This window comes from Cryptomeria japonica, chromosome 2 (assembly GCF_030272615.1).
Source record: "Cryptomeria japonica chromosome 2, Sugi_1.0, whole genome shotgun sequence".
NCBI classification, from domain to species: domain Eukaryota; kingdom Viridiplantae; phylum Streptophyta; class Pinopsida; order Cupressales; family Cupressaceae; genus Cryptomeria; species Cryptomeria japonica.
The window spans coordinates 114687790-114701342 of record NC_081406.1 but is presented as its reverse complement, the minus strand read 5'-3'; positions in this window follow the sequence as shown (position 1 = coordinate 114701342).

Here is a 13553-nt window from a genome sequence, read left to right as displayed (position 1 = left end):
GCTAGGAATGCGGTAGCTCATTGCTGAGATAGTAGCTCGATGCCTCGAGTGTCAGAGAGTAAAGGTGGAGCACCGACATCCAGGTGGGTTGCTCCAGTCTCATGCTATACTAGAGTGGAAGTGGGATACTATATCCATGGATTTCATCATTGATCTTCCTATGTCTTCTCGTCGCCATGATGCTATCTTGGTGACAGTTGACAAGTTGACCAAAGTGGCCCACTTTTCACCAGTCCGGACTACATTCACAGCACCAGCAATAGCACAGGTGTTCTTGTGAGACATTGTTAGACTTCATGGCATGCCCTGCAAGATTATTTCTGATACGAACTCCCTTTTTACTTCTTCCTTTTGGAAGTCATTACAGGTAGCTATGGGCACTAAGCTCAATTTTAGTACAGCCTATCACCCGGAAACAGATGGTCAGACAGAGAGGGTTAATCAGGTGTTAGAGGACATGCTTCACATGTACATCATGGATCATTAGACCAGGTGGGAAGAGTACCTTCCCTTAGTGGAGTTTGCCTATAACAATGGGCATCACACTTTTTTGGGGATGCCACCCTACCAGGCATTATACGACAGACCTTGCAGGACACCGTTGAGTTGGGATCGCATAGAGGACAGAGTTGCTATTGGTCCTAAGATAGTTCGGGATATGGAACAGCAGGTGAATTTTATTAGGCATCATCTTAGAGAGGCTCAGGATAGACAGAAGAAATATGCTGATGCAAAGAGGATAGATCGTAGCTACTTGGTTGGAGACAGAGTCTTCTTGAGAGTGCGACCGCATAAGAGTCCAATCCATTATGGAAAGGGTTCTAAGCTCGCACCTCGCTTTGTAGGACCTTTTGAGATTCTTGAGAGGATAGGCCCAGTCGCCTACCATTTAGCATTGCCACCTAGCCTGTCACGCATCCACGATGTGTTTCATGTATCAGTTTTGAGGAAATATATCTATGATGAATCTCATATTTTAGATTGGGATGCCTTGTAGGTGGAGTCAGACGGGCAGCTAGCTTTGGAGCTCATTCGCATTTTGGCATGCTGGACACTAGCCCTTCGAGGTCGAGAGTTGGACCAGGTTAGGGTCCAGTGGGATTGTTATGATGAGGTTACGGCTTCATGGGAGGATGCAACACGTATGAGATCATAGTACCCCCACCTCTTTGATGAACTCCAGGAGGAAGTTCATGCCTAGAGGGGAAGGGTGTGAGGCCCCACCTCGACTCAGTCTAACATTTTAGTGGTTTTTATATTGAGACTATTACGGATACTTTATTTTTATGCATTTTGGATTTAGAACTTATATGATTTTATGATTTGGATAACATTGCTATATATTGAGGATTTATTTATATGCTTTATGATATAGAACACTACATGATTTTTGAATAGGATGAATTTGCGATGATAAATGTCGTTATGGGATTTGTAGGACTTTACTATGATAATAGAATTATGATGTATGTTTAAGTGTGGATCAACATTATGAGAATTAGGATGAATTTCTTATGTGAAATTGCTTGGATAAAAGATGTATTTAAATTGTTCAGATGTAAATTGTATGCAAGTGATGATGTGTATTATTATTCCTGTGATTTATATTATATGTGGATATTCGAAAGTTACTAATGTGTAAATTGATTTGCGCAAGAAGTTATCCATGTGACCATGGAAATATTACAGAGAACCAAACCTAGACCTATGTATGTTCGTAAGCAAGGGTTTGTCTATTTGGAGAGACAACACCCCGTTTGTGTTGTATTTTATTCATAACAGTAAATGATGCATGTGTATTAAGTGTTATTTAATTGATTTATGTAAAATCCACAAGAGATGATTTCATGTATTAATTTGTAAAAGTGTTTTCTTGTGTCACTTGACATGTGTGGATTTAAGTTTGAAATTTTATTTTTGTCTCTTGGTGGGAAAGTGTTTAACTATAGCTTTTTCAATTAATGTAACATGATGTCATAAATGCCTTGGGTAAAGAATCTTTGGGATGGTCAACATAGGTTTGACCCGAAAATAAACTTCAAAGGGGTTTAAAAAGGGTTAAATGGACACCTAGGGGTAGTTTAATAGGGTTTCCTAAAGCCCATAAGGTATACCTAAGGGTTAGGGGTAATTTAAGGCAAGTTTCTACTCCCATGTGACCTTTTAGACACCCTAAAAATTGACTTTTCTAAGTTGTGCGAAAATTGAAATTAGAAGATTTGAATTTAGTTGTAAACCTTCCTTTTCGAATGAGAGTTCCCTTTCCCATTCTATCTTACCTTCCTCTTTAGTTTTTAGAAACTTGTGAGAACTCTCACAATGGGCTTCTTAAGCAAGAATTAGAAAATTTGTGGGTAATCACCCACTCTCCATTTTTGGAGACAAGAGAAATTTTGAAAAGAATAGATTAAATTTTGAATAGAGAATTTTGGCTAAGGGTAGAAGAAGAAGAACCGTGGAATTGGGCTGCTCATCCTCAATAAAACTAACCTACCTTTGGGCAAATTAAGGTTGGTTGCATTTTTCTTAAAATGGCTTTCTTATTACATGTGTTTGAAAGTAATGTTGGTGTAAAAGATTGGCTTCCATGCATGTTCTCTTGGAAATTTCATTCGGTATTTTGTGTTATGTATTGTATGTGTTTTTGGGAGTCATCAAGACATCTTACTCTTGGGAGAGAGGAGGATCTTGTGGGTGGTAGAAGTGACAACCCTCGAGTGAGAGACTCTCATTATGAGAGCGATCACAAGGGATTTTGTGTGACCCTTGCTGCATGGCTTGTTTGTGCAATGGGGGTCATAAGGAGGGAAATAAGGCATGAATGCCTTGGGGGCATAAGGATTTAAGGGGTTGCTATTCTTGATGTATTTGGTTTGCCATGAGGTGGCTACATGTTCTTTTTCATACTTGTAGTTCTCCTCAGGGTAATTGGTCCACTACCACCCTTAAAAAGGTCATCACCAAGGTGTGGTACAGTGTAGCTGGGATGGGAGTGTGTTTGTATTTGCGTGCATTCTGTCCTTGGTTTTTGCATGTTTGTTTCCCGTCTAGGGCTTGGTTCTCCAAGCTCGGGGGTGGCTACCAGTTAGCCTCAGTTGGGAGGTGAGCACTCCATGGTCATAGCTTTGATTTAAAATGCAAGTTGTCGGAAGAAAAGAATAGGACAAGTGGAAAGTTGCAGGAGTTATTTGTTGCAGGAAATTATTTGTAAAAGTAATTATTATTTGAAAATGTCCTCATTTATTAGAAATGAGAGATCCATTGTAAAGTGACAATAGTGTCTTTGAAATACGTTTTAAAAAGTTGTAATATTTTAGTATGCTATTTATTGTAGAAAAGAAATGAGTATTCCTAAAATTGTTTTTCCAAAGTTCAAAAGAAAATTTTATATCTAATGTGTTTATGATAAATTGAATAGCAAGATGTTATTTAATTCTTATACGTTCAAAAGAGAATAAAAAAAGAAAAAGAAACAAATAGATTTGAGTTGCATGCATATTATAGGCTGCATATAAATCATTTAAATTCCATTTTCTGTAAATGCATTTTAGTACATCATAGTTCTGGAAATAATACATTTTAGATCTATACATGGAAATGCTAAACTTAGTATTTAAATCTGATTATTTAAAGTATTTACAGAAAATGAAATCAAGGATTTTATAGCCATCTCTAAGGTTTTAATTAATAAATTATATGTTAAAATAGTTGTTGTTAATTTTATTAAATATGGTCATTTGAATAGTTGCCGAAGAAATATCAAACTCTGTCATTTGTTTATTGCAGAAATAAGTCCTGTAGTTAATCAAATTTAATAGAAGTAAATAATTTCTAAAGATGTTGTTCTAAGAATATTTAGTACTATTAATTTCTTTATTTTTACAGAAAGAAAGGCCATATTTAGATAGCCTAAGTAATTCCATTTGGCAACAAGGATATTAATAAAAAGGAAATAATTAAAATGACTAAACTTGAAGAAAATATCTAATATGTTTTATTTGTTCATAATAAAAATAAAATAAATGCATGAGTATAATAACCAATTTATGAGCCTACGTAAAATAAAAAATAAATAAACTTGCTTGTTTTAAAAAAATATAAATACAAATTCTTATATATCTAAATTTATTTCACTTAAATAAAAAAAAAAAAAAAATTATTTTAAAAAAAAGAAAAAAAAAAAAATCTTTATAAAAAAAAGGGGTTATTAACATGGGGGAAAAAGGGCCGAAGGGCCAAAGCCACTGTGTGGACACATAGTGGTCGGCCGCGGTCTCCACTGTGTGTACACACAGTGGTCGGCCCCGCGGCTTCCACTATGTGGACACATAGTGTCGGCCCGCGGCTTCCACTGTGTGGACACACAGTGGTGCCGTGCCCGCCATTGTGTGGACGCATAGTGGTGCGGTGGGTTCCACTGTGTGGACACATAGTGGCGCCACCGCCTCCCCTCCCCTTGTCGTGAGTTTCCATGGCTGCCGCCCAACCCTACCAAAGATTCGCCCCCTACACAAAAAAAAGGGTTGAAAGTAAATAAAAACCCTAACCGAGTAGGGCTAGGATAGAGAGAGGAATAAGATGTTATCAAAAAATAAAATAAAGAAAGAGCATTTATATAATAATAAAAGAATGTTAGTGTTTGCATGGTGGTTAAGTTTAATGTTAAAATATATTTATGAAATATATATATATATATATATATATATATATATATATATATATATATATATATATATATATAAAATTAGATATACTTTTACACATAGAGTCAAAAGGTAAGAGAATAAGACAAATTTTAGATTGTATAATTTATTAAGTGTTATATACTATATAGGTCTTAATAAATATATGGGTAGTAAGGGTTTTGATAGCCATAAGGATATTTTAAAGATGTTTAAAAAATATATATAATAATATTTTCGAGGTCTAAACATTTAGAACTTTTATAATAAATGGGGTAAAATTAATTTTGGTTATGGGGAGTTATTTAAACTTATAGGTAAGTATTCATTATAAAAATATTTATTGGCCCTTTTGTCAAATTTAATTTAAAGCATATTTTGATTATTGATTAAGATAAACTTTTAGACATTTTAAACAAAGTACTAGGACTAATTTAATTAGTTCCTTTGAGCAGTAAACGACTTTTGGAGACTAATTCTATCTTCGTCAATTATATTTTAGGGAGATGATTTAAAATAAGTTATGGATTAAAATTGAGAAAATGATATAACATTTCTTTTAGAATTCGGCATATGATTTAAATTATTTTTGATTACTTGAGTTAGTGGTTTAAGTTAACCCAACATAGTTAAGACAAAACATGGTGGTGTTTTTCTCCATATTCGTAAATTTAATATTTAAGTTATGATTTTTAAAAAAATTATCCCATTCTTGCCCTAAATTTTGGGCATGACAACTTTGGGGACAAATTTGTAAGAGTCCTTCCAAATTTGGGGGTATTCAACAAGTTAGCATGTTGAAGGCATAAATCCTTTAATGCCTTTTGAAGACTTTACTCCAAATTTGAGAAGTGACCTCCTCAAATTTACGGAAAAGGGATAATGGATGGGTTTAGGTTAATTGATTAGGATTAGATGGATTCTAGAAGAAATTAAGAATAGGGTTAGGATGCAAGTGGGAGATGTAGGAAAATGCAAGTGGATGAGGGATAATAGGATTAATTAAAATAAATTGCTTTATTTCAATTTGGTTGCAAGTTGGGAAATTAAATAAATTGGTTTTATTCAATTTGGAGTAAACTATTAATTAAATGTTAATTTAATTAAAAAGTAAGGAGAAGGGATTTAATTAAATAAAATGATTTATTCAATTAAATGACATAAAGGGCTTAAGTGAATTTAACTAAATAAATTGAATAATTTATTTAATTAAATAGAAGAATGTGGGTGATTTAATTAAATTAGATTTAACTAAATAGATGAATGAGAATAAAATGAGCATTGAATATTCATTTAGGAATATGGTCATTTTTATACGTCTACATTTTGCCCCTCTTTGAAGTGATGTGTGTGTACATGTTGATTCAAAGAAAATGATGTGTCGTCATGATTTGGTTATGATCAATGTGATGTCATGTCAAGATGTTCATGTCATGCCCCAGATTTGATAAATGATGCCCCAGATTTGATGAATGATGTTGATAATGCCCCCTCGGGAGATGAATAAAAAATTTTGAACATTTGATTTGATTTGGATAAATTTGATCAGTTTCATTGCATTGTAAAATTTTTGGCTATGTTGAATGCGGTTATTTGATTCATCTCTCGATAATGATGTTTGGTAGGGTTGTATGAGACACCATGAGCAATTTATGCATTCCTCCACGTAACCCTAATTTCGATTTACCCTATAAAAGGGAAAAAGTGATCTCTTTTTGTCTTATTTGTGCTTGTTGACCTTGGCGAAAGTGACACTTGGAGAAAAGTCAACATGTCGGTTCCCTATTCTTTGCATCAATTTGAGTGCATTCAGAGGTATCGGAGGCCCGCCATGTATGGACCACCGGTAAGTTAGCCCTTTTGACCCCTTTTGGATTTTTATTTTATTGTTTTTAGGCATGTTTTCAATTTTGTCACATGGATTTAACGGTTTATTGCGTTAGGTAAAACCCGTAGCACATACGATAAGTTCTATAGCACAGAGGGTGCACATGATAGCGCATAGGAGAGAATGGGTAGCGCATAGGTTAGACCTAGCACATAGGGTTCCTAGGGGGTCGCATGGGTAGGCATAGGTAGTGCTTAGGTGTGACCTAGTGTAGCAACGTAGGGTTACAGTGCAGGAACCGAGTAGGATAGCGCATGGGGGGTTTCAATGCTCAGGGTAGGTTAGGTGGGGCATTGGAGAAAAGGGATAGCGCGTAGGGTAAATTGGGTAGCGCTTTGATAGGACAGGGTAGCACATAGGTGTAGGCTAGCATGTAGATAGGATTTTTTAACACATGGCAGAAAAAAGTTTGGCAAAAGTGTGATTTTTGGATGAAGAAAATTGGTAGGTTGATGCCAGTTTTTGTCGGGATGGGTGCAAATTGTTAGTCTGCGTGTCTGCTGTCATTGTTTTGATAAGTTGTCCAATAGGAGTTCTGATATAACTTGATTTGATTTGCAATGTTTCAAGTTGATATGATTTTTGATCTGATGTTGATTTGATATGGATGGTGGATATGAACTTGATTTGATATGAATTGTTTCAAGTTGATATATATGTTGAACTTGAGTTGTTTTACAAGCTGCAATGGTTGTGGAACTTGAGTTGTTTTACAAGCTAATATGAATGTGAAACTTGAGTTGTGTTACAAGTTGATATGAATGTGAAACTTAAGTTGTGTTACAAGTTGATTTGATTGTGGAACTTGAGTTGTGTTACAAGCTGATATGATTTGATATGAAAATGGATTGATATGATGTGGAACTTGATTAGATTTTCAAAGTTTCAAGTTGATATGAATTTTATTTTGATATGAATTGTTTTGATGAGGAAACTAATATTGGACTTTTTTTTCTTTGTGACAGGAGTGCATTGGAGTGGTTCAATCACGAGAGCGATTTCCAAGACCGTGGTTATTTATACCACAATTGACATAGGCTGACAGGGCTATCATTGAGAGGTGTGGCCTATCCTCTTTGTTAGAGACGCCCCAATTTATTGTTAACCGGGGTTTATTGACAACATTGGTTGAGAGGTGGCATAGTGATATGAACACCTTTCATTTGGTGGCAGGCGAGATCACAGTGACGCCTGAGGATTGTTACCAGATTCTACGGATTCCTATAGTAGGTGCATTGTTACCCTATGAGAAGACTGAGGAGGGCAGGACAGAGGCACTTCGTGGAATTCTGCAGGATGATACAGTTTGCAGATACGAGATCCCTTGGCAGGAGTTCCTAGATTTGGATTACACTCCTCTACCATTAGTGTTGGCAAGATATATAGGTGGTTTCTTATGTCCCAACCGTAGGTCAAAGGGACTGGCAGTGGGATGGGGGTTGGTTCTAGAGGACATGGTGACATAGGGTCGCCGATTTGCATGGGGGTAGGCTATACTGGCCCACTTATATAGGGATCTGCATCAAGTGGTGTACTTGGGGTATAGCAGTCTATCTGCTGGAGTTACACTGCTATAGGTATGGGTGTGGGAGCATATTCCCACAGCTAGGCCACTGGTGGACAGAGATAGGCCTATTGGGTGCGCATATGCATGTGGATATCGAGGGATAGTTGTCCAGATGGGGGTTGGTTCTAGAGGACATGGTGACACAGGGTCGCCGATTTGCATGGGGGTAGGCTATGTTGGCCCACTTATATAGGGATCTGCATCAGGTGGTGTACTTGGGGTATAGCAGTCTATCCGCTAGAGTTACATTGCTATAGGTATGGGCGTGGGAGCATATTCCCACAGCTAGGCCACTGGTGGACAAGATAGGCCTATTGGGTGCGCATATGCATGTGGATATCAAGGGATAGTTGTCCAGTGTAAGCTGGGCAGACTAGAGCATTAGAGGAGAGTGCTAGATGACATTGATACGATCGTCTAGTAATCATATATAGGTTGTGAGGTATGGGCAGAGGATGGGATGGAGATGCCCTATGTATACATGTCTAGATATCTGATAGGGCGGACGCCCTTTGTTATTGAGAGATTTCTGCATAGCTAGGTGTTGCAACAGTATGGTCGATAGCAGGGGATACCATAGGGAGCATGTTTATATGCTCGACAGAGACAGGATGTTCCAGATTGGGGACCCACTATTTATAGTGCGGTGATAGTTGGGGAGTTCTTTCACTTAGCTAGTGAGATATGGGACTATGCCCCTGAGATAGTAGATGCAAGGATGACTGATGAGTTTACAACACTCTTTGTAGTGCATGCAGTGGCTAGGATATCAGATCCAGTAGAGATAATTCTCACTTTTGATGATGATGAGGATGATCATCCCAAGAGGCTAGGGAGATGGGGATAGGCTGGTGAGGAGGTGGATGAGGGAGGTGGTGATGGTGGAGGAGGTGATGGTGGAGACGGTGGAGGAGGTGGTTGAGGTCAGTGAGGGGATAGGGGGAGATTAGATCAGGGGGTAGAGGGGATAGGGGGAGATTGGATTGGGGGAGGAGAGGGGATAGGGGTGGAGATGGTGGTGACATAGTGATACGGGTTGAGAGAGTAGTGCGGTAGGCTTCAGTGGATAGAGGGAGAGGAGGTTTGGCTATTGGAGCTGGGGGCGAGGAGAGGGTTGGAGAGGTGATAGTGGCAGTGGGAGGGCATGATGATTTAGACGACCAACCCAGAGGAGGAGGTCACATGTTTTACCTCCACCAGCACCGAGAACAGGTAGAGGGACAGGGGGTACCCCTTCACAGGTACCCTTGCAGATGCGGATTCTAACGCATTGGGAGGACGAACAGATTAGATCTCTACGGTTATCAGTGCAACATTTGCAGACACAGTTGTTGGCACATCAGCGTCAGATTACTTAGCTTACCATAGAGCAGGATATAGAGATAGAGCGTCGAGGTTGAGCAGAGGAGCTTGCAGAGAGTTTGCAGAGAGCGATAGCAGGTGGCCTGATGAGAGACACCTTGAGAGAGTTGGCTTTGAGAGCCAAGGAGGTGGAGTACTACAGGAGGCATTATGAGGATGCGGTGCCCAAGGAGCATCGAGTGCCGAGTTTCATAGCATCAAGATCTAGTCGATCCTGAGAGACTAGGTCGAGGACAGAGAGCAGAGGCGTGACAGGGCCTCCTAGACAAAATCCACCTGGAGATCCAGGTGCTGGGACATCTGCAAGAAGACTGTCCCCCTCAAGAGATAGTCATACTTGAGAGACATTGTCTCCATTTTATTTTGATCATTTTGTTGTATTGGCACAGACATGACATATTTGTACATTTGATCAGTTTTGAGATATATATATGACACCATTTTCTTTGATCCTCATGTGACATGTGATGTTTGATGCTTTCTATATGATTTTTGATTTTTTTATGATGATGATGCGATGCTTTGATGTATGTGATGAATATGACGTGTTAATGCATGAGGTTTATGAGATGTATCTTGAAAATGAGATGTATGATATGATATACTGTGAGATGTATCTTGAAAATGAGATGTATGATATGATATGCTATGAGATGTATCTTGAAAATGAGATGTATGATCTGCTGATGATACTAATGCAAGATTAAAATGATATGCAACTAATTATAAAATGACATGCAACTAACTGATTTGATATGCAACTAATTGTAAAATGATATGCAACTAATTGATTTGAGCATCCTCATTTTGCATTGGTCATCCCTATATAGTCACATGTTTTTGCTTTCTTTGTAGGTATCATCATTGAGCATTTATTTGTTTGGGATATGTTGAAAATTTATACAAACATAATGGTATAATTGAACCATAATGACCTGAGAAAAATTTACATGATTTTTGAATTTGCAAGATAGCACAAGCATCAAGGTATAATTGAACTAGGACGACCTGAGTGCGGATTGTGTATAACAAGATAAGATTAAACCATTTGTATGTGCAAAGTGGAATCATGTCTTTAGTGATATGCTGTGAATCACATTTCAAGACAAGTATCTGCATAGTACAAATGATCGCCTCACAGACAAAAAATTAAAAAAATATTGGAGTCCTCACGACTTTCTCTAGCTTGAAGCATTGTTGAGAAAATGTAGAGGATCCAATAATTCAAAAAGTTTAAGTGAAAAAATAGTCAAAACTTTATGCAAGATGCAAACATTTGATACTTCAGAAAATCATCCATCATGTTTTGTGAATCCTTTAAGTGATCAATGTTTGGTTTTGTGATTGTTGATTTGTTTGTTGGATATGATGTTTTGAGTTTGCTACAAGTTTTGACGTCTTGAATTTGCTGCAAGTTCTGATTGATGCTGCCTCTAGTTGAGTTTTCCTCTTAATGTGGATATGTACAGTGATTACCAAGCCATGGTGAGATATGGTGAAAGAATATGATGAGAAACTAGGATAGTGACTACACTAAGTATGTCCTGGATGGATATTGTGATGAAAAAATGTCTGGTGATGGCCGATAGTGCTTAATTGTGGATATAACAACATGGTAGTAACAGATAGATAGAGGAGTTGTCCTTTCACAATAGCGTATGTTGCCATATTTTCACCAGTTATTTTTATTGTACCTTTTTATTTGATTTTTTCTTGATTTTTCCTTTTTTTTATTTTTTTATTTTATTTTATTTTATTTTTTTATTTTTATTTTTTTTCGTGCTTTAGATTGTTCAAGTGTAGTATTTCTTCAGATGGATGCTGTTAGTTGGTTCATCAAGCACATCTCCTTATGAAGTTGTGAGCTGATAAGCGCCTGATCCATAGGCTGATATGATGACATAGGGACCTAACCAGTTAGGGTCAAATTTCCCTTTCTTTTCCTGATCTTGCTGATTTCTAGGATTTTCCTTGAGTACTAGGTCACCAATTTTAAATGTTTTGGGAATGACCTTGTGGTTGTAGCTTTTGCACATGCGTTGTTGATATGCTTTGAGATGAGTGTAAGCATGTTGGTGTCTTTCATCTATAAGTTCGAGCTCCTACAGTCGGTTGACTTGATACTCTTCATCTAGAATTAGGCCTTTAAAAGAGACTTTGAGATGGAATTTCTACCTCCAATGGTAAAATTGCTTCTGATCCATATACCAATGAATATGGTGTAGCTCCCGTAGGTGTGCGGATGCTAGTTCTGTATGCCCAAAGTGCTGGATTGAGTTGTACATGTCAATCTTTGCTTGCATCATTCACTATTTTCTTTAAGATTTTCAATATTGTCTTGTTGGATGCTTCTGCCTGACCATTCCCCTATGGGTAGTAAGGTGTAGAGAAACGATGTTGGATTTTGAATTTTTCACATAGTTCTCGAACATCTTGGTTCTTAAAAGGTTGTCCATTATCTGTGATGATGGAACTTGGAATGCCATATCTACAGATCAGAGAATTAAGGATAAAAGAGGCTATTTTTTTTTCAGTCACTATGGTCATGGGGACCACTTCAATCCACTTGGTAAAGTATTATGTGGTAGTTATAATGAACTTGTGTCCATTTGAAGATGAAGGATGAATTTTGCCAACTAAGTCCAATTCCCACTGGCAAAAGGGCCAAGATGTTGTGAATGGTTGCAGTTCTTGTGCTGGTGCATGTATAAGATTGCCATGGATTTGGCATTTAGGTCACTTCTTTGCAAAGTGATAAGAGTCTTTTTCCATTATCAGCCAGTAATATCCCATTCTTAGAAGTTTTTAGCAAGAGTAGGACCACTTGAATGTGTGCCACAGATACCTTTGTGAAGCTCTTGTAAAGCGAAGTCAGATTCATTACGAACAAGGCAATGAAGAAGAGTACCATCTAGACCTCGATGGTACAAAGTATCAATAGTGAGAGTATAATGGGCAACTTGCCGAATAAAGTTGCTTTTTTGGTTTCGGGATAGGTCAATGGGTAGGATATTGCTCTTAAGATAGTCGTATATCGGTCCATATAATGGAGAGTCAGAACCGGTCAAGGCATAGATAACATGGGAATCAGAATGGTCATAGGCTGGGGAGAATAGTTGCTCTACCAGAAACTTGTAACGATTCTGTTGCTTTGGAATTTGCAATAGTGAAGCGATAGTAGCCATTGCATTGGTTTCTCTATTGTCCAACCTTGGTATTTTCTCGAAGGAGATGTGTACAAAATATTGTTTAAAATCATCCACCATTCGCTTGTATGGTAGCAGCTTGTCGTCCTTCATCTGGTAGTCATTGTTGATTTGATTGATGACTAGTTGTGAATCTCCATTGACTTTTAATTCTATGATTCTCCATTCCATGTCCATCTTGATGCCTATAACCAGTGCCTCATATTCAAAAACCTTATTTGTGCATGGAAACATAAGCCTATATGATCTTGGTATGGTGTGCCCTTCAGGAGTGATGAATAGAATGCCAGCACCTGAGCCATGTTGAGTATAGGATCCATCAAAGTATAAGGTCCATTGTTTGGGGGAAATAGCAAGAACATCTCTATTTGGAAATTTGATTTCCATAGGTTGTTTTCCAGGTAGTGGTGCTTCAGCCAGTTGATCTGCAATTGCTTGTCTTTTGATAGCTCGTCGCTCTGTGTACTAGATATCAAATTCACTAAGAATCATGACCCATTTAGCCAATCTACCTGTAAGAGCTGATTTATTGAGTAAATATTTGAGAGGATCAATTTTTTCTATGAGGTTGATTGTATGTGCGAGCATGTAGTGTCAGAACTTTTGAGAGGCAAATACAACAGTTAGACAAGCCTTCTCAATGAATGTATAGTTGAGTTAATATCCGTTCAATGTCCTGTTGATGTAGCATATAGCTCGTTCCTTGCCTTGTTGATCCTCTTGTGCTAATAATGCCCCCAGTGATATATATGTTGTTGAGATGTAGAGAATGAGTGGCTTCCCTGCTATTGGTGGTACTAGAGCTGGTGGGTTCATTAGATATTGCTTGATTTGATAGAATGATTTTG